Raw genomic sequence first — 23,272 nt, forward strand, 5'->3', positions numbered from 1 at the left:
CTCATGCCGGACGGTAGCTGGGTGCCTTTAGCGGTAAAATTCACTATTTTAACCCTTGTGGTAAAGCTCAGCCAAATCTAACACTAAGTGCGAAAAATATTGGGACGTGAACATTTTCCTATCGTCAACCGTTGTGAAGGTAGGCTAACACAGACTAACACCATTCCCTACGACGATAGGGTCACGGTCAACGTACACGGCACCGTCTGCTCAGCTGATCTGGATAAGTTCTTACCGTCACACACGACGACAATAGGTTGTGTATGACTACCGCCACAACGGATGGTGGTAGGATACTCAGTCTGATTAAATGAATGAGAGGAGGTTTGGTGGGTCCCAACGACCACCCATTCACCCTCAAATCTTCTTCCCCGAGCCGTGCTCCTATGCCATCTCTCTCTCTCTCTCTCTCTCTCTCTCATTCTTGCCTCCATCAAATTCATCTTCATTGCTTGAGTTTTCTTCGGTGGATCGAGCCCAATTTCATCACTCAAGGTACCTCACTCATTCTTTTCTTTTTGATTGGTTCGAATCATCTCATTTGGTGGGATTCTTTACCCTATTTAGGTCATTTTGGTGTGAAATCAATGGATTTGAGGGATGATACGGTTGTTTTTATACTTGAATATGTGTAGTATGCCTAATCATCATGTTTGTAAAACCAATCTATAGTTATTGTTAGGCATTTTTTTGTAGGTTTAGGGTTAAGGTCAGGCAATGTCATTAGTAAATAGTTAGGGTTAAGCAACGATATTTTGTTATTTGTGTTGTTGTTTGAATTTAATGCATAGATCTTTCCTGATCCATGAATGTTTAGTAGTTATTTGGTCCATATTATGTTGTCGGCCTATCATTGACCTTTTTTACAATGTATTTAGATGGATAGACTCGTGAATGTACATTACTTGGATAAGAAGACATTTATTTAAGGCAATGCCGACAAAAGGGAAGAAGCCATGGTTTTTGACTCAAGCCCAACTTATGAGGAGGTGGTTGTGAACATTAGAAGTGTGTTACATTGAATTGACCCAAATGATGAAGTTAAACTTATTGGAAGGTACGATGTTGGAGTGGGGTTGAAGTCTAGATTGAAGAGTGCGTCTATCACCTCAAACTTGCATTGGAAGGTGTACAAGGATAAAGTACTTGAATCACAAGACAAATCACTTGAATTATTTGCCACCAAGGTTGAGCTACCTGTTCTACAAATTGACTAGAACCGACGTGCCTCCTCCCCAATACATGATGGAGGGTGGAGGTTTATGTCCCAAATTCTTCTAGTCAACCACTGAATGAAGTGGAGATGAATGTTAGAGCCATGGTAATTCAAGAGGAAGAGGTTCATGTTGAAGCTCACTTTGCTGATGTTGATGATGATGATGCCCATGTTGATGCTTATGAGGAAGCTGAGGAGATTCATTATAATCCCCTTGGTAAGTTGGATGTGGTTCTATACCAGCAAGACATGGATCACGGCCTCCCCTATAGTTGTATGTATGGGTATGACTCGGATGACGAGGGTCCGACGGAGGAATTGGACGAGTATATACTCACTTCCTAAGAAAATGGAATTTTCAAGAAGGTAATGGGGAAGGAAAGAGGTGCCCCATTGTTTCGTGATCTTAGTCTTCCGACAAGGTCGTTGTTGATGGTGGCATGAGATTGGGGTTGCTTGAACCAACACCATGACCGAAGGTCGGTGACCCTTAACCCAATGATGAGTAGGAGAATGCTCATTTGAAGAAAGGCATCAAGTTTGGTTGCTTAGAAGAGTTCAAGATATGGTTGGGTGGCCGTAGGTTATGGCGGCCTACTGCCATAGCCAGCGCTAGTAGGGAGTGGCGTGCACCGTCAGACACATGTCTGGCCATCTGCGTAAGCGTTCCGTAGTCTACCGTCATTGCCAGTTGCAGTGGGTTATGGCGGCCTACCGCCTTAGCCAATGGTGGTAGGGTATGAAAAATGGCTATTTTTTGTTGTTTATACAACAAATAGTTCAAATGAAAATTACACATTAGTAGTCTAAATGAAAATTACAAAGCAAGTAGTCCAAATGAAAATTACACATCAACTTGTCCAATGAAAATTACACATCAATTAGTCCAAATGAAAATACGCTTGTTCGAAAGACATACAACAACCAATAGTTCAAATGACACACATGAGCCCATTACGCTTCAAATTGCGTAAGACCCCTGAAAAGTCTAACACATGCAATTTCTTGATCACGCAATGGCACTAGATTCATTAGAAAAACAATGGATCATGTTCAATGAATAACAAATTTCTTCATCTTGCTTACCCAGTCCCAACGAGCAACACGGCTCGGTATAGATGACTTTCCTTGTTTAATTGCACAACCAATGACATGTCCGGGCCTTTTTAAGTCCAACTCTGGGTATTCATCGATGAAAATAGAAATTACAATCTTCATTGCCACGTCGTGTATATAGTTGTCTTCCTTCTCTTGGAGCTCGTAAAGTTTTCTCGCCTTTTCTTCTTGTACTTTCTCAGGGTACTTAAGAAAGGGATAAGAATTAAAGTACCTGATAGCTGCATTTGCCTCCTTGCAGCTCTTAATCCATCGAGTGAAGTCAGTCTTCATATTACGATGGTGATTTTCTTTGGCCCACTCATATGCTTCGTGAAGGTTGGCAGGTTGGTTCATCCCACATGAGTTCAATTGGCCTACAAAAACATGACATATATGATACATATAACATAATGATCTCATAGATTTCAACCCCTCTTATTGTTCCTGCGTTCAAACTTCCCATTACATTTTGTCTTGGAACAGTCCACAATGCATCCATTATCTTGGCCAATGAAAGCTTCAACAGGATCTAGTTCAATATCATTGGATGTTCCCCAAGCGCAATCCATGATACCCTCCACATCACGTACTGAAGCCCAACGAACAGTCTATCTTGGAATCGACGACACTCCTTCCTAGATTTCCGAGTCAATGATTTGGCCAGGCCTTGTTAAGTTGAGTTGGTTAAATTCTTCCTCATTCACGCAAAATGCAATTTGCCTTGGTACATCACCTCTACAAATCTTTTCGATCCTCTATAGCTCACGCGAGTCTTTTTCTTTTTCCAGTAAAAACTCTTCTGGGTAATCATCATCTTTACAAAAAGAACATCTGAAATTCCTTCCCAGCTGCAATCACGTCATTGAAAGTTCTAACCCACTTTTCCATGACTTCCTTGATGGCTAGACGTTCAAGGTTGTCCACCACCTCTTTGGTCTTCTCACACCAAAAAACAATAGGAATCCTATAGCTCGATAATTCATAATTACCGTCAATTAAATGATAATCCTAGTTGTTAGAATTAACTTATCATTAACCTAACCATAACAAAAACCCTAAACACAAAGCTAATTTTCGCTATTCTCTTTCAGATCCATAGACTTGGCACAATATTATGCACATCTACAACCATAAAAGCAAAAAAAATCTAAAACCAACACTAATTTTTCAAAACTAGGGATAAATAATTGACAGCAGAAAATATGCATCATAATTGAGAGGAATATATAGTTCAATTTCACCATTTCACATTAAAGTTAAACATCACCATAAAAGTTAAACAACGAGCTAAATAATAGTTGCAAATTTGACATGACGAAACAGAAAAAGTCAACGTCACCAAATAGTAGTTCGACATCACCAAGTACTTATCCATCAAGTGCCCGCATCACTACTTTGTTATCAAGTGCCGGCATCACTTTCTTCCTCTCTTTGGGCGCCCCTCGTTCAGGTTTTCTTGCAGCGACGAGGCACCATTTTCTGAAATGGACTCGAGGAGTGTAGATCCATATGAGGGTGAGAAACCCTTTTCTCTTGGGAAACCAGTGGTGCATCCATCATTTGTGAGATATTCATCTCCTGCAGGCCCGCATCCTACGAGTCCTCCGCTTCTTCGTCAGATTTGATATGCGTAGAAGATCCACCGGCATGGCTAGAAGAAGCGCGAGCTCCACTTGCTGGCATCGATGTTCCAGGAGCATGCACATCAATGTTGGCAGGGGTTGCGCAATCAAGCAGGGTGACTAGCTTCCGACAGCATGTTATGGAGCACTGTAATGACAACTACAAAGTTATACATATTTTTTGAATGCAAGGATAAACATTTGTGAACTAAACAATATGGTAAGGAGTCCGAGTGCGTACTTTCATAGCGTCCCTTAGTGTTGTCTCGGGATCCATGAGAGTGTTTGACCCTTCGATGATACTTCTGTTGAGCTCATAAGTCTGTAAATTCAAGAGAAGGTCAAAAGTGGGCATAATGTACATGAGATCACTACCATTCCCGACATAGTTTAAAAATACTTACCACTCAATCAGTCATTGGCGCATACTCTCTATATTCACCTTGTGTACTTCTCACCATGGTGTTGTACTCATCTTCCAAGTCAGTCTTTACGTGAGCTTCAACGAGATCTGTGTTGGTCCACCTCGGTCTCAAACGCAACCAAAATCGCCTTCCATTCTCATACGACTTCAGGTGTGTCTCTTTGAACTCCCTCATATCCGACAATACCATAGCACTCTCTATGGAACCTAGCCTCTCTATCCACATCTAGACATAACTAGAATGGTGTTGTCCCCACTCAGTCACACTCTGATTACTCTGTCGTCTCACATTGCATATAACAAAAAACAACAAAGCATAAGAAACAAATGTAGGCAGCAAAGCATTGGTTAAAAGAGCTTCGGTTATGCGTCTCACTTGTGGAGCTCGAATCTAGTTGTGCTTGAATTCACCGGTGGGGTGAGTCGTCGCCTACCAAATTTCAATGCCACTCGATGTTGTAGATGCCACTCGACAGCAAATGCATATCTGGGGGCACCTGATCCGCCAAAGATGGATGTCCCTCGTACACATCTGGTCCAACATAAAACCCCTTTGTGCCTCGTAAGTCCTCCAATTAACCTGTAAATAGGTAGTTACTTGATCCGATGTATTCCATGAAAAGTTGATAGAAAGCTAATAGAAAGTTAAATGATGGATATATATACCAGACGATATTTGTGGTTGTCCATCTCATTGATGAAGCTCTTGTACAAGGACTCCTTATTTCTCCAAAATATTTTAACTTTATCCCATGAGAATGCCACGGTAGGGAGTCGAAAAACATCTTGTACATTGTCAAGGCCTACCAACGGTATCGGTGAATCATGATCCCTTTCACGACGTCCAAGTAGAAAATGCTCCCACATCCAAATAGATAGGCCCCAAATACATCCACCCATGCATGGTTTCTGGCTTGTTTTCCTACAAGCATCGTCGAGCTGCAAACCAACTTTTCATTCCTTGTTAGCATAGCAAAGTTTATGATGAACTAGCATAATTAGTTAATGAGTACTGCACTTACATGATGGTACAAGTAGGCGATCCCAGCAGACCCCCAGTTGTAATGCTCGTCCGAGTTGTCCAAGAAGTCAAGATACATCTAAGGAGCAACGTCTCCTAAGCAATCTCCAAAAAGGACCTTGCACATACTTCTCCACTTTCTCCTTGTTTGGACCTTGCGGGCACACCTACGCTTGGGCATACTTCTTCACTGTCTCCTTGTTCGGACCTTGCGGGCATCAGGACCTATGGGTCTCGAGCCAGGCGAATGGAACACTGTTTATCCTATTGTGAGTGTTTCCCTGTTCAGAAAGAAAGGTAGAGCAGTCCCCGATGAGAGAGATAACCCTGTGTCGCCAGTTCTTCTTGTCCACTCGTTCAGTGAGAGTGTGGCCGTCGATGGGAAGCCTTGTGATCATGGCAAAGTCCTTGAGCGTCACATTCATCTCGCCACAAGGGAGATGAAAGTTGTGTGCCTCCGGCCGCCAATGATCAAGCAATGATGTGAGGGTTGGATGGTTCATCACCGGCGGAACACGTTTGAACTGAAGGACAACTTGTAGTAGCTCGACACACTTGAAGAAGGGCTCATAGCACATGTCATATGCCATCTGGCAAGCTAACGTGTGACTCCTCATTCGCATGACTGTAAGTGTGTGTCAAAATTGAACAAATATGTTAGAACAATATTTTCTTTAAGAAAGAATGACATAAAATTATTATGGCTTCACTTGTTAACTGTCCACGCTCGATAGCGTGGGCACGATGGTCCTTGTTGAAAGCAATGTCAACTCCCGTATACACGCGCCCATTGTCCTCATCATCTACCATCCTAACACAATATAAATGGCAAACATATTAATGAAAGCTACATCAATACATATGGCACCGGAATAAAAACGATGGATTTCCATACACCCCAATAACAAAGATTTTGCACTCTACAAACATATGCATTCAACATCCACATTTCATACACATATCATTTGAGTACACATAGAACAATAATAAAACATAGGCCATAGAAATTATTCATCCATAAAGATTAACAACACTCCCATCATATCCATACAATCTTCTCATATATTCATCAAGACACCAATATACTCCATCATATCATACTGAACATCTTCAAACTTGAGCAAATTTGAAAAAAGAGGGAGACCTAGGTTGCACCTAGTGCCAAATAATACGTAAAAAATACAACGGTATTGCAAAAAATAGTTTGAGGGATTGGATGAGCATACCCTCCTCTTCGTTTTGCCCCAAAAATCCCCTAAAATGGTGGACGGATGAAGGAGATCAAACATGGGGATTCAGCGGAGGGGAAAGGCACCGCCAGCCTCTGTTCATGCGCGAGAGGTAGAAGAAATCGAGTTTGGGTGCCCCCCCAAACGCCACAGGCCAAGGTAACTTCTGCACAACCTACCGCAACGACGAATCCACCCGGGGGCTTCAACGAGTTCGATCCCCCCTGCAAAAGTGACAATAATTTTACTACCACTCTAATCCAGCCCACCACCCAATCCCAGCTACCGCATTATCCCTGCACATGTTTAGTCGTAGGGCTCATAGCCAACAACATCGAGCGAGGGCAGCTAGGCAGTAGCCGCGCCACCGGCCGCCTCTCACTTCTCCTCGTCCAGGAACCCTAGCTGGCTGCCCCACACTTCTCCGTCGGACACCGCGCACTTTCGTCCCTCCCTCCCTCCCATGTCCTTGGCTTGTTGTTGTCCACCATCCCGCCCTGCCCCGTTCGGTTGTTCCCAAGTTGTAGGTCTCGCCCTGGTCGATGCCTCACCAGATTGCTAGAGCTAGGGCGATGGTCACCCCTCATTCAAGTGTGTCGGCCAATAGCCCACCTTCGCCCCCTCGTCGGATTGCCAGATCCAGGGCGCTAGTCGCCCCTTCCTAGAGACTAAGGCGCGGATGCGAGAAGCCACATCACACGAGAGGTTTGCCCTTCTTTAACATATTTATTTAAGTGTTCAACTCATCTCAATGGTATATTTTAGTTATAAACATCTAATCCATGAATATTTTTCATTGTAGATTTGCAAATGAAGAAAAAAAATCTGCACAATTGGTTTGCTAGTAGTTCAAACAACCCCCCTGTTCCACCTAAACCTGAACGCACACAACCCGAACCCGCCCCCATTGTAAACTTAGATATTCCTACTCAAATGGAGAGAGCTAATCCTCCCTCAAGTGAGAGTATTAATCCCCCGACTAATGAGAGCATAAACGAACTAGCACCTAGGCATCTTGTACAAGAATTTCATCCAAGTCAAATTTTCGTGATCCGACAGATCGAATACCAATAGAAAGTTATGCCCCAGAAGTTCGAAGTGAAGTTAGGAGAACCTGTGTATTGAAAGGGAGAAACAAAGAAGAGGGGCATAAATTTGAGGCCAAATTGGATGGCAAAATTTGGAGATCTTTTCAACCACAATGGCTAGATAGGTTTGATTGGTTTGGATATAGTGTGAAAAAGGAGGCTACCTTCTGATTTTGTTGTTACCTTTTCAAGAAACAATCAAAAGCCGTTACATTTGGAAATGATGTATTCACACTAGATGGTTACAAACGTTGGAAATCAGCTTTGGAAAATTTCCATAAACATGTTGGTGGGCCTTCGAGTTACCACAACATTGGTAAAGGATTGTGTGATGATTTCAATAATCAAAGGGAAAATGTGGCTACCAGCTGTTTACAATAAATAGGTTGACATAGCCTATAAATCCATTTGAGTGCGTCATTGGATTGTGCAAGGTATCTCATATCACAAGGGGAAACATTTCATGGACATGATGAATCCTCCAATTCCATCAACAAAGGCAATTTCACGGAGTTCTTGGACTGGTACAAGGACAAAAGGAATGATGTGAAGGAGGCATTTGATAAAGGTAAAGGAAATGCACTTATGATATGTTGAGAAATTCAGAAGGACCTTTCTGAATGTTGCGCAATGGAGGTTACAGAAGTCATCAAGGATGAGCTTAGACTTAAGCAATTTTTGGTGCTTCTTGACGAGGCTAGAGATTGCTCAACAAAGGAGAAAATTGCAGTGATTCTGAGGTAATGCATTGGAATTTGCATTGTTCTTTTACGTTTTCATTATTGTTTGATTGTGTTCTAATTTGTAACTACCTAAATGTGCACATTTTTGGATGATCATGGGGAGCTTAAAGAATGATTTCTTGCAATTAAGCACATATTAGAGTGTACATCCACTGGAATTAAAGAAGCTTTGGTTGGTGTGTTTGATAAGCATGGGTTGCTTATTTCTAGGCTTTACGGACAAGGTTATGATAAAGCTTGGAATATGAGAGTGGAATTCAATGGTCTACAAAAGTTGATTAGAGATGAGAGTCAATATGCTTTCTTCATCCATTGTTTTACCCATCAATTGCACTTGTTGTCGTCACAGTAGCTCAATGATATATATTCATTGGAGACTTCTTCAACTATCTTCCATTGATAGTGACTCGGGTGTCTTCATCTTGCAGAGAAAATATGCATTGCTTGCAAACTATCATGATAACTTGATAGAATTTATGGAGAATGGTAAGATTTTAGGTGGAATTGTGTTACATCAAGAAAGTAACCTAGCTAGGCTAGGAGCTACTCGTTGGGGCTCACATCTTAGAACCTTGCTTCGTATTTTCAAAATGTGGGATGCATTGGTGGATGTGTTAGCAATCATAGTTGACGATGATCGGGAACACACTTGTCAAGGTTGAGCTTCAGGTTTTGATCACGAAGATGGAGTGCTTTGAATTTGTGTTCATTATGCTATTCTTGATAAACTTGTTGAAGACCACAAACATGCCATCACAAGCTTTGCAGAGGAAGAATCAAGATGTTATTGAGGCCATGCATTTGATCTTGGATGTGAAAGAAGGTTTGCAAGATATGAGGGACAATGGGTATGAGTCATTGTGCAACCAAGCTGAAACCCTCTCTGTGGAACATGGCACTAATGTGCCAAGTATGGATGATCTTGTTGGGGCTGTGGGTCAATCAGTTCACAACAAGAACAAGGTATCTCGACATCAAAATTTCATGGTTAGGATATTCTATGTTTCTATTGATGCAACTATCGCTGAGATGAACCTTCGATTCAATGAGGTTAACACTGAGTTAGTGGACCGCATGTCTTGTCTTGATTCAACAAACAATTTCTCAAAAATTAACATTGACAAACTTATTAGACTTGCTAAAATTTATGCTGAGGATTTTACAAAAAATGATCGATTGTTGCTAAGGATTGAGATTCCATATTTCCTCACAAATATTAGGAGAAGTGAGGAATTTAATGCATGACGGGGTTGTACATTATGGTAGTCCTATGGGCATGCATCCCTAGGCCTCCCCAAGACCCTACATGGATATCAGCATCCCAAAAGCCACCAGTGCAGTCATTACCTCACTCGAGCAAGCGTATCTTCACTCATCCCGCACGCGGTCACTCGGATCGTGTCGTGTCAGTTGGATGTGCCCCGACACTCGGACTGCAGCAAGGCATTGGCAACGAAGGGACTACAACGTCTACATACTTAAACTATCACATGAAGTGAAGTGAAGACGTGTGTTACGAGTAACTATCACATGAAGTGAAGTTAGAGCTGTCATTTCTAGTAACTTCCGTAGTTATTTGCATTAATTTTCCCTTGTAATGAGGCCCGGCCAGTCGTGGCGCACTCTATATAAGCCACGCGTGGGGGAGTCCTGGATTAAGAGGTCCTCTGGTGGCCGACCCATCTTTTAGAGGCCGGCCGTATGGGATGTATTATTGAAGACTGGACTGGATGACGACTTTGTATTCAGGAAGGAAAACTCTAAAGACTGGCGTGTCGTCCAAGTTTAGTAGGCTAGATTGGCGCATGTATCCCTTGCTGGAGGTCAGTTGTATGTAACCCTAGGAACCCATGGTATCTATATAAACGAGAGGGTTTCATATGCATAGGCAAGTTGATTCATCTATGGTTTAGCTCATACGATCTCGAGGTAGATCAACTCTGTAATCCTCATACACCATCAATATAATCAAGCACGGCGTATGATTTTACCTCCTCAAGAGAGCCCGAACCTGGGTAAATATTATCTCCTTCATCTCCTGCAACCCATCGATCCAAGGTCCACAATTTGGGACCCCCTACCCGAGATCCGCCGGTTTTGACACTGACATTGGTGCTTTCATTGAGTGTTCCGTTGTTGGATCACTAGAAGGATTGATGGCCCGCTTAATCGTAAGCGAATGAATCAGCAACAGGGACATCTTCCTCCTCGGGCAGGTTCTTACGTTCGGCAGGTTCACCCTACGAGCCGACTCGACCGGCCGCCTCGGCCAGATCGAATGTATCGTCCCCGACCAGGAGATAAGTTTTAGGACCCTCGAGTTCTCCACTGACACCCGGAGCAATCTCCCCCTGTTAAGATCACAGTTTTGCCCGATGAGCTCCGAAATCCCGAAGCCTTGACTTCGGGTCTCTTATCCGGCAATGATCTCGGTTCCCTCTTTGAAGAGTTGGCCTCGAGCCCAGATCCGAGCTCTACGCCCGGACAACTGCACAAAGCTATTGCCAAACTCCCATCCCCCACGGAAGCTACGGAGGTCAAATACAAAAAATATCAAGATGTCGATCTTCTCGATATTAAATGAGGCGCTTGACTAGATCCAATCTTGAAAATCGCGGATGGAACATACCTAAGCTATACTCGGACCGGTCCAGATGCGGATTACAAGGACTTTTACGGCCTACCTGTTGGAATTATGCCCTAGAGGCAATAATAAATATAGTTATTATTATGATTCCTGTATCAAGATAATCGTTTATTATCCATGCTATAATTGTATTGAATAAAGACTTATATACATGTGTGGATACATAGACAAAACACTGTCCCTAGCAAGCCTCTAGTTGGCTAGCTAGTTGATCAAAGATAGTCAGGGTCTTCTAATTATGAACAAGGTGTTGTTGCTTGATAACTGGATCACGTCATTAGGAGAATCACATGATGGACTAGACCCAAACTAATAGACGTAGCATGTTGATCGTGTCATTTTGTTGCTACTGTTTTCTGCGTGTCAAGTATTTGTTCCTATGACCATGAGATCATATAACTCACTGACACCGGAGGAATGCTTTGTGTGTATCAAACGTCGCAACGTAACAGGGTGACTATAAAGATGCTCTACAGGTATCTCCAAAGGTGTTCGTTGAGTTAGTATGGATCGAGACTGTGATTTGTCACTCCGTGTGACGGAGAGGTATCTCGGCGCCCACTCGGTAATACAACATCACACACAAGCCTTGCAAGCAATGTGACTTAGTGTAAGTTGCGGGATCTTGTATTACGGAATGAGTAAAGAGACTTGCCGGTAAACGAGATTGAAATAGGTATGCGGATACTGACGATCGAATCTCGGGCAAATAACATACCGAAGGACAAAGGGAATGACATACGGGATTATATGAATCCTTGGCACTGAGGTTCAAACGATAAGATCTTCGTAGAATATGTATGATCCAATATGGGCATCCAGGTCCCGCTATTGGATATTGACCGAGGAGTCTCTCGGGTCATGTCTACATAGTTCTCGAACCCGCAGGTTCTGCACACTTAAGGTTCGACGTTGTTTTATGCGTATTTGAGTTATATGGTTGGTTACCGAATGTTGTTCGGAGTCCCGGATGAGATCACGGACGTCACGAGGGTTTCCGAAATGGTCCGGAAATGAAGATTGATATATAGGATGACCTCATTTGATTATCGAAAGGTTTTTGAAGTTACCGGGAATGACGAATGGGTTCCGGGTGTTCACCGGGGGGGCAACCCACCCCGGGGAAGCCCATAGGCCTTGGGGGTGGCGCACCAGCCCTTAGTGGGCTGGTGGGACAGCCCAAGAAGGCCCTATGCGCCATAGGAAGAAAATCAAAGAGAAAAGAAAGAAAAAAAAGAGGAGGTGGGAAAAGGGGGAAGGACTCCTCCTTCCAAACCTAGTTGGACTTGGTTTGGAAGGGGAGGGTTGCCCCCCTTGGCTCGGCCGAACCCCTTGGGGGTCCTTGGACCCCAAGGCAAGGCTCCCCCTCTTCCCCCTATATATACGGAGGTTTTAGGGCTGATTTGACACAACTTTGCCACGGCAGCCCGACCACATATCTTCACGGTTTGACCTCTAGATCGCGTTTCTGCGGAGCTCGGGCGGAGCCCTGCTGAGATAAGATCATCACCAACCTCCGGAGCGTCGTCATGCTGCCGGAGAACTCATCTACCTCTCCGTCTCTCTTGCTGGATCAAGAAGGCCGAGATCATCGTCGAGCTATACGTGTGCTGAACGCGGAGGTGCCGTCCGTTCGGCACTAGATCGTGGGACTGATCGCGCGACGGTTCGCGGGGCGGATCGAGGGACGTGAGGACGTTCCACTACATCAACCGCGTTTCTTAACGCTTCTGCTGTGCGGTCTACAAGGGTACGTAGATCGAATATCCCCTCTCGTAGATGGACATCACCATGATAGGTCTTCGTGCGCGTAGGAATATTTTTGTTTCCCATGCGACGTTCCCCAACAGTGGCATCATGAACTAGGTTCATGCGTAGATGTCTTCTCGAGTAGAACACAAAAGTTTTTGTGGGCGGTGATGTGCATTTTGCTGCCCTCCTTAGTCTTTTCTTGATTCCGCGGTATTGTTGGATTGAAGCGGCTTGGACCGACATTACTCGTACGCTTACGAGAGACTGGTTTCATCACTACGAGTAACCACGTTGCTCAAAGATGACTAGCAAGTGTGAGTTTCTCCAACTTTAGTTGAATCGGATTTGACCGAGGAGGTCCTTGGATGAGGTTAAATAGCAACTCATATATCTCCGTTGTGGTGTTTGCGTATGTAAGATGCGATCCTACTAGATACCCATGGTCACCACGTAAAACATGCAACAAAAAAATTAGAGGACGTCTAACTTGTTTTTGCAGGGTATGCTTGTGATATGATATGGCCAACGATGTGATGTGATATATTGGATGTATGAGATGATCATGTTGTAATAGATAATATCGACTTGCACGTCGATGGTACGACAACCGGCAGGAGCCATAGGGTTGTCTTTATACTAACGTTTGTGCTTGCAGATGCGTTTACTATTTTGCTAGGATGTAGCTTTAGTAGTAATAGCATGAGTAGCACGACAACCCCGATGGCGACACATTGATGGAGATCATGGTGTGGCGCCGGTGACAAGAAGATCGTGTTGGTGCTTTGGTGATGGAGATCAAGGAGCACGTGATGATGGCCATATCATGTCACTTATGAATTGCATGTGATGTTTATCCTTTTATGCACCTTATTTTGCTTAGAACGACGGTAGCATTATGAGGTGATCTCTCACTAAAATTTCAAGACGAAATTGTGTTCTCACCGGCTGTGCATCGTTGCTACAGTTCGTCGTTTCGAGACACCACGTGATGATCGGGTGTGATAGACTCAACGTTCACATACAACGGGTGCAAAACAGTTGCGCACGCGGAACACTCGGGTTAAGCTTGGCGAGCCTAGCATGTGCAGACATGGCCTCAGAACACATGAGACCGAAAGGTTGATCATGAATCATATAGATGATATGATTAGCATGGGGATGCTTACCACTGAAACTATACTCAACTCACGTGATGATCGGACTTGAGCTAGTGTAAGTGGATCATGAACCACTCAAATGACTATTGAGATGTACTCAAATGATTAGCATAGGGATGCTTACCACTGAAACTATACTCAACTCACGTGATGATCGGACTTGAGCTAGTGCAAGTGGATCATGAACCACTCAAATGACTAGAGATATGTACAAGTACATCTCTCTAGTCATTTGAGTGGTTCATGATCCACTTGCACTAGCTCAAGTCCGATCATCACGTGAGTTGAGTATAGTTTCAGTGGTAAGCATACCCATGCTAATCATATCATCTATATGATTCATGATCGACCTTTCGGTCTCATGTGTTCTGAGGCCATGTCTGCACATGCTAGGCTCGTCAAGCTTAACCCGAGTGTTCTGCTGTACCGTCGTTCTAAGCAAAATAAGGTGCATAAAAGGATTAACATCACATGCAATTCATAAGTGACATGATATGGCCATCATCACGTGCTCCTTGATCTCCATCACCAAAGCACCGGCACGATCTTCTTGTCACCGGCGCCACACCATGATCTCCATCAACGTGTCGCCATCGGGGTTGTCGTGCTACTCATGCTATTACTACTAAAGCTACATCCTAGCAAAATAGTAAACGCATCTAAAAGCACAAACGTTAGTATAGTGACAACCCTATGGCTCCTGCCGGTTGCCGTACCATCGACGTGCAAGTCGATATTATCTATTACAACATGATCATCTCATACATCCAATATATCACATCACATCGTTGGCCATATCCCATCACAAGCATACCCTGCAAAAACAAGTTAGACGTCCTCTAATTTTGTTGTTGCATGTTTTACGTCGTGACCATGGGTATCTAGTAGGATCGCATCTTACTTACGCAAACACCACAACGGAGATATATGAGTTGCTATTTAACCTCATCCAAGGACCTCCTCCGTCAAATCTGATTCAACTAAAGTTGGAGAAACTGACACTTGCGAGTCATCTTTGAGCAACGGGGTTACTCGTAGCGATGAAACCAGTCTCTCGTAAGCGTACGAGTAATGTCGGTCCAAGCCGCTTCAATCCAACAATACCGCGGAATCAAGAAAAGACTAAGGAGGGCAGCAAAACGCACATCACCGCCCACAAAAACTTTTGTGTTCTACTCGAGAAGACATCTACGCATGAACCTAGCTCATGATGCCACTGTTGGGGAACGTCGCATGGGAAACAAAAAATTTCCTACGCGCACGAAGACCTATCATGGTGATGTCCATCTATGAGAGGGGATGTGTGATCTACGTACCCTTGTAGACCGTACAGCAGAAGCGTTAGTGAACGCGGTTGATGTAGTGGAACGTCCTCACGTCCCTCGATCCGCCCCGCGAACCGTCCCGCGATCAGTCCCACGATCTAGTGCCGAACGGACGGCACCTCCGCGTTCAGCACACGTACAACTCGACGATGATCTCGGCCTTCTTGATCCAGCAAGAGAGACTGAGAGGTAGAAGAGTTCTCCGGCAGCGTGACGACGCTCCGGAGGTTGGTGATGATCTTGTCTCGGCAGGGCTCCGCCGAGCTCCGCAGAAACGCGATCTAGAGGAAAAACCGTGGAGGTATGTGTCGGGCTGCCGTAGATAAGTCGTCTCAAATCAGCCCTAAAACCTCCGTATATATAGGGGGAAGAGGGGGAGCCTTGCCTTGGGGTCCAACGACCCCTAAGGGTTTCGGCCGAGCCAAGGGGGGAAGGTCTCCCCTTGCAAACCGAATCCAACTTGGTTTGGAAGGTGGAGTCCTTCTTCCCTTTCCCACCTCCTCCTTTTTTTCTCTTTGATTTTCTTCCTATGGCGCATAGGGCCTTCTTGGGCTGTCCCACCAGCCCACTAAGGGCTGGTGCGCCACCCCAAGGCCTATGGGCTTCCCCGGGGTGGGTTGCCCCCCCGGTGAACTCCCGAAACCCATTCGTCATTCCCGGTACATTCCTGGTAACTCCGAAAACCTTCCGGTAATCAAATGAGGTCATCCTATATATCAATCTTCGTTTCCGGACCATTCAGGAAACCCTCGTGACGTCCGTGATCTCATCCGGGACTCCGAACAACATTCGGTAACCAACCATATAACTCAAATACGCATAAAACAACGTCGAACCTTAAGTGTGCAGACCCTGGGGGTTCGAGAACTATGTACACATGACCCGAGAGACTCCTCGGTAAATATCCAATAGCGGAACCTGGATGCCCATATTGGATCCTACATATTCTATGAAGATCTTATCGTTTGAACCTCAGTGCCAAGGATTCATATAATCCCGTATGTCATTCCCTTTGTCCTTCGGTATGTTACTTGCCCGAGATTCGATTGTCAGTATCCGCATACCTATTTCAACCTCGTTTACCGGCAAGTCTCTTTACTTGTTCCGTAATAAAAGATCCCGCAACTTACACTAAGTCACATTGCTTTCAAGGCTTGTGTGTGATGTTGTATTACCGAGTGGGCCCCGAGATACCTCTCCGTCACACGGAGTGACAAATCCCAGTCTCGATCCATACTAACTCAACGAACACCTTCGGAGATACCTGTAGAGCATCTTTATAGTCACCCAGTTACGTTGCGACGTTTGATACACATAAAGTATTCCTCCGGTGTTAGTGAGTTATATGATCTCATGGTCATAGGAACAAATACTTGACACGCAGAAAACAGTAGCAACAAAATGACACGATCAACATGCTACGTCTATTAGTTTGGGTCTAGTCCATCATGTGATTCTCCTAATGACGTGATCCAGTTATCAAGCAACAACACCTTGTTCATAATCAGAAAACACTGACTATCTTTGATCAACTGGCTAGCCAACTAGAGGCTTGCTAGGGACAGTGTTTTGTCTATGTATCCACACATGTAAATGAGTCTTCATTCAATACAATTATAGCATGGATAATAAACGATTATCTTGATACAGGAATTATAATAATAACTACATTTATTATTGCCTCTAGGGCATAATTCCAACACATCCCAGGGGAAAACACGACTTACGTCATGACTTAGACAACAGAACAGGTCACAACAGATCCATCTATGGATCCATAAGGCACTCTCCCACCCGATGGGATGGAGACCAACCTTGGTGTACCGCAGCAAGAGAGATCGGGAATCATACCGGGTACAACCAACAGCCGATCTCCGGCACATAATAGCCCGGGTGAGAGGCGCTGCTCACCGACTGTGCTTCACACATGAGGTCATGTAGCACCAATTCCTGGAAGGGTTTAACCCCGTAAACATAGAGCAATATGACGGTACTACGGAGCCGGCCGTGTGGATAGAAGATTTCCTTCTCCACATCCATATGGCTAGGGGAGATGCCCTACACGCCATCAAGTACCTACCCTTAAAGCTAAAAGGGGCAGAAAAACACTGTCAAAATAGCTTACCCAAAGATTCTATCAGAAGTTGGGAAGAGCTCGAGTAAGCCTTCTTGTGTATTTTTCAAGGAACCTGCGTCCGGCCCCCAGACTCCTCCGACCTCAGCAACGCCATCAAAAAGGCAGGCGAGTCAGCTAGAGAATTCTGGAATAGGTTCCTAACAATAAGAACCACATAGTGTAATGTCCACATGTTGATGCAATAGCCTCCTTTAGGCACACCATCCGTGACGAATGGCTGGCTCGCTAGCTCGGCCAAGATAGGCCGAGAACAATGTGTGCCCTCACTTTCCTCATGACCCGCTTTTTCGCGGGCGAGGATAATTGTGTAGCTCGGCACAGACATAATGCGGACGATCCCGGTACCTCTGAAGTTTGGGATGGGAACGACAAGCCAAGGCGAAACAAGATCAAACTCAGCCACCGTAATGGTGACACCGATGACAAGGCCTTAAATGTCGAGGAACAAGGCAAGGGCCAACGAAGCGAGGACGATGAAGAGCCCCGTGGTCCGAACACTGGGACCAGAAATAGTTCACCCCAAAAGTGAAATGAGTGAACATGATATATGTCACTCATATACCAAAGAAAGACAGGAAGCGAGCCCTTCAGGAGGTACACGCCATAGATCCCATAGCCTCAAAGTGCAACCCATTGTCGCCTTGCCCGATTACCTTCGACCGTAGGGATCCCCGACCAGTATCCATCATGGAGGGTGGCCGCCCTTGTCCTAGACCCCATCATAGATGGGTATCACCTCACCAGAGTCCTTATGGACGGAGGAAGTAGCCTTAATCTGATTTACTTAGATACGATGAAAAAGATGGGCATAGACCCATCAAGAATTAAACCCAGCAATACTACCTTTAAAGGAGTGATCCCAGGTATTGAATCTTGCTGCTCTAGCATGGTAACGCTGGAGCTTGTGTTCGGCTCACCCGACAACTTCCGCAGCAAGGACTTAATCTTTGACATCGTCCCTTTCCATAGTAGGTACCACGCCTGATGACAACAAACCTTCTCTTGCAACGGCACCAGAAGAATGCTGCTAGCACTCCCCGGCAACGGAAATAGAAGAATGTTGTTGATGGCCCACCAACGCGTGGGTTCGCAGCAGTTTTCGAGGGTAGAGTATTCGACCCAAATTTGTTGGTTTGCATGACGGGAGGTGAGAGTATACTCTCAAGATTAGCAGCTGAATTTGTCAGATTCAACCACACCTGAAAGATTAGTATCTGCAAGCACAGTAGTAATAGCAAAGTAATATGATAACAACGGTGTCAGAAATGATCTGTTGACGACAGACTATTCCTAACAATTGTATCAATGGCGCCTCCGTTGTCATGTTGATGGATGTTGTCAGTTCCCATCAACGTCCAGCGAACCAAAATTGTAGCAGGTAGCAGCAGTGTAACGAGTAACAGCAGTGGCAAGGAACAACACTAGTGACAGCAGTAGCAAGTAGCAACAGTAGCAAGCGACAATAATAGCAACAGTAGTAGTAGAGCAAGACAAGTAACAGCAGTAGTAACAGTAGTAGCAGCAGCACAGCAAGACAAGTAACAGCAGTAGCAACAGTAGTAGCAGCAGGAGAGCAAGACAAGTAACAACAATAGCAACAGCAGCAGAGCAAGACAAGTAACAGCAGTAGGACAAACTCGTAGGCAATGGGTCGGTGATTTGTTTGGATGATATTCATCATGCAACAACTATAACACGGAGAGATATGTGGCTAGCTCCCATTCGTCAATGTGATGTAGGCATGCATTCCGTGTGTCGTCATACGTGCTTAGGGAAAATAACTTGCATGACATCTATTGTCCATCCCTCCCGTGGCTGTGGGGTCCAAAAGGAAACTACGGGATATTAAGGTTGTCCTTTTAATAAAGAACCGGACCAACGCATTAGCACTTGGTGAACACATGAACTCCTCAAACTATGGTCATCACCGGGAGTGGTTCCGATTATTGTCACTCCGGGGTTGCCGGATCATAAAACATAGTAGGTAACTACAACTTGCAAGATCGGATCTAAAACACACATATATTGGTGACAACATAATAATTTCAGATCTGAAATCATGGCACTCGGGCCCTAGTGACAAGCATTAAGCATGGCAAAGTAGTAGCAACATCAATCTCAGAACATAGTGGATACTAGGGATCAATCCCCATCAAAATTAACTCAATTACATGATAGATCTCATCCTACTCATCACCGCCCAGCGAGCCTACGAATAGATTACTCACAAACGACGAAGAGCTTCATGGAATTGGAGAGGGAAGAACGTTGATAATGACGATGGCGACGATTTCCCCTCTCCGGAACCCAAGACGGACTCCAGATCTGCCCTCCAGATGAAGAACAGGTGGTGGCGGAGCCTCCGTATCGAAAACGCGGCGAAAACTTCTCTTTTTTATTTTTTCTGGGACGAAAGGCAACTTATAGAGCTGGCATTGGGGGCGGCAGAGCCGTGTGGGCCCCACAAGCCTGCCCACCGCCACTAGGGGGGTGGTGGCGGAGCAGGGGCTTGTGGCCCACTAGCCCACCCCTGAGGTGGAACTTGGCGCAGATATTTTTGATATTTTTCAAAACTGCTCCCCGTAAATTTTCAGGACGTTTGGAGAACTTTGATTTCTGCACAAAAATAACACCAAGGCAATTCTGCTGAAAACAGCGCCAGTCTAGGTTAGTTACATTCAAATCATGCAAATTAGAGTCCAAAACAAGGGCAAACGAGTTTGGAAAAGTAGATACGATGGAGATGTATGAACGCCCTACTCGGTCGCACAACTTTCGCCCGCTTCAATGATGTGCCTCATTACACTTACGTAAAGCTCAAGTTGCCCAGACCCAGAGGTGTTGTCACCGTCAATGGCAATGCAAAGCAATCCCTCTGGACCGAGGAGCACACAACGTCCTTGGTAGCCGAGTGCCAATACAACCCCGAAGCATCAGGCAACAAGCTCAACACTGAGGTACGACAAGCGGGCAAGCTAGCCCAAGCTCGATCATATCCCCCGAAGACGTACCCGGCCCAAAACAAATAGGGATACACTCCCCATGGTACATCCCGGTCACCCCTAAGGTATGTCCCTCGTAGACACAATTTCATTCTCAAAATACCACGGGTAGCTCTGGGGATCCACAACCAAGGACCATAATTTCGGTTCGGTTGAACTATGGACCACATGTTTTCACAGACAAGAACGACATGTCGTTAAGGATCTCTCAAGCGTCAAGCTCACTGATAGCACGACAGCTTCTCAAGACCCCCTATTCAAGGTTCGCCTGCCGACAATAAACCACCTTTACAGGATACTGCCCCTCATTTCTAAGAAGCATAGGAGAAACTGTGCAGCTCGAAGCAGGGCAGATGTCAAGTCACCCATGATAGGCCATGGAGAAAAGGTTGCCTTGAAATATGTTGATCCGAACAATAGTTCCGTGTAACAGCTGCCTTTGCGCCATGAACTATAATAAATATTATTCATATACTTCTTTTACAATATCTTTACATATATATATGTTTTGTTCATCAGCACCAAAGGGTAGATTTGTTTAATAAGTATCAAGTGCAGTTGGCTAATAGACTGGGGGCTTGGATAAAGACCGCCCCAAGCACTATCCCATCACTACCTTTTTTAGTGTTTGGTTTCTTGGATATTGCTTTATATGCATCGGTTCTGAATTATGTCTTGGGTCGATAGTTGGGTTGCCCTGCTCCTGTGCTTACCCCCTTATGTTCCGATAGTTCGGCTAAAGTGGTAGAACCACTGCGATTGTATTCCCACCTAGCTTGGCTAAAAATACCCGAGTGGAGAAAGCCGAAAACTGACTGTCATAATAAGCGAGAACTAGACTGCAATCCGAGTTAAAAACTAAAGACCCATGGAGGTTTTATTTTGTGTTATACACAGAGGTTTGTACCATTGCAAACCTGGCAGCAACTATTTGAAAAATTCAGTTCATCCGACTACCACACAAAATTGGGGGCTAGCCCCTTCATTCAAGCTCCTAAGGCTAATTGATAGCACTAAAGCCGAATAGTCCGATTGCCTCATTTCCTTCACACACTACCGCCTCCGTGAACCGATACATCAGCTAAGGGTCATAGTTCGGATGTCGAAACACCCTTTGTAGTCTCTACATGGGGGTTGAACTGACGACAGGAAAATTGCATATTAAACGGCCAAAACATGAGTCAAAAAATAATTCAAAAGTGTATTGATTGTTCCAAGGCACACTACAATATCCCTACTCATTAATTACATCTTTGGAGCACTGGGATTCGATCGCCCGAGCACCCTTCATTGCGGCAGAGAAATAAAGCTCTAGATGCTGATGTTCCTTCCTAGCAGGCGGAGGAGCGGTTTCCATTGTAAGGGGCTTCACCCCAGGCCAGTGCATCATGGTCCTTGCGAAAGCCATCCAAGCTCCCTCTATACATACAGAGCGCTTCAGGACTTCAAGATGAGGCACGACATCGTATAATTTCTGCACCAAGCCGGAGTAACTACTCGGAAGAGGCTCAGTAGGCCACAGCCGGATGCAGAGGTCCTTCATGGCCGGCTCCGCCATCCTGTGCAACTCCATAAGCTGCTTCATTTGATTAACAAGAAGGGGGTTGGCATCGGGAGCTTCAAATTGTGCCCAAAAAAGCCTGTGCTCAACGTCCCCGTCGTGGACCCGTAGTGCTTTCCCACGTCTGCTGCACTCTATAGTTGGTCCATAAAGGCGCATGGGAACGCCATAGCCGTGCAATAAAGTCAAACCTATTTCCATCAAAGGCACTTTACAACAAGTATGGCTTACCATCTGCAATCTTCTTGATCTGGCCCACTTCTTATTTGAAGAAGCTCCTCTCTACCCCCTCCAATTTGAGTGTGGAGGACAACTTGGAGAGTTCGGTCGCCTACTCCTTAAACTTTTGTTCCAAGGCCTTGTTTTTAGCACTCGCATCTTGGAGGACCTCAAACACTCTAGACTTGTGACCGCCTCTCTCGATCTCCGGCGAGTCCAGCTCGGTGGCGGTTTTCCCCGCCACCATCTTATGAGCAGGGGCCTCCTGCTTGGCTTTCTCCAATTCGGCCCGGAGTTTCTCCAACTCCAAGTCCATGGCTGCTGACATAATCGGAATCACGATGTCATGTATAAAAGCGACATAGTAGTAAACTACTCAAGTACTATAAAAGCGAGACAGTAGTAAACTATTCAAGCAACAAATTTGAGGGTGTTACAACACCTACCCCCTTAAGAAAAATCTCGTCCCCGAGATTTGAGCCAGTCCTCAAGTAGTTGCGATTGTTCCTTCTATAGAAAGTCTTCTCTTTACCAAATCGCCTCATCCTCAGAATGGTTACTCCATTGTACCCTGGCTAGATTGGTGACCTTCTCACGTGTCCTCCATTTTGCTTCATCTAGTATTATTACGGGGTGTTCGTGGTAAGAGAGGTATGGTTGCACCTCTATGATGTTGTGGGATACCTATTGGTCTCGATTCCTCACACACTTCCTTAGCTAAGAAATGTGAAAGAAGTCGTGTACGTGTGACAATTCTGCGGGTAGGTCAAGCCGATAGGCAACCTGGCCTCTTCGAGCGTTTATCCAGAACGGTCCGATGAAGCGGGGTCCCAGCTTGCCTTTGACCTTGAGTCTTTGTAATCCCCTTATTGGTGATACTTTGAGGCACACATAATCATTTGGCTCAAAGCCGACATCACGGTGTTTTTTATCGTAATAGCTCTTTTGACGGATTTGGGCTGTCTTGGGTCTGTCCCTGATGAGTTTTACCTTTTCCTCTTCCTCTTGAAGTATTTGTGGGCCAAATATAC

The 23,272-nt window shown here is 45.0% G+C and overlaps 1 long non-coding RNA gene across 2 annotated transcripts; it reads right to left on the bottom strand.

Moving 5' to 3' along the window:
* Nucleotides 1-3,541: 3,541 nt before the first annotated feature.
* LOC123443498 lies at nucleotides 3,542-7,396 on the bottom strand. 2 transcript variants are annotated; one of them, XR_006630685.1, is made up of 8 exons: nucleotides 6,608-7,396; nucleotides 6,092-6,192; nucleotides 5,383-6,006; nucleotides 5,027-5,310; nucleotides 4,737-4,940; nucleotides 4,341-4,637; nucleotides 4,178-4,258; nucleotides 3,542-4,084 (listed from the first exon to the last, which is right to left on the bottom strand). It is a non-coding gene; the product is annotated as an uncharacterized LOC123443498 (long non-coding RNA). The 2 variants fall into 2 exon arrangements; XR_006630684.1 differs by having other exon boundaries at nucleotides 5,027-5,299; nucleotides 6,608-7,395.
* Nucleotides 7,397-23,272: the final 15,876 nt, after the last annotated feature.

This window comes from Hordeum vulgare, chromosome 3H (assembly GCF_904849725.1).
Source record: "Hordeum vulgare subsp. vulgare chromosome 3H, MorexV3_pseudomolecules_assembly, whole genome shotgun sequence".
Classification (NCBI taxonomy): Eukaryota; Viridiplantae; Streptophyta; class Magnoliopsida; order Poales; family Poaceae; genus Hordeum; species Hordeum vulgare.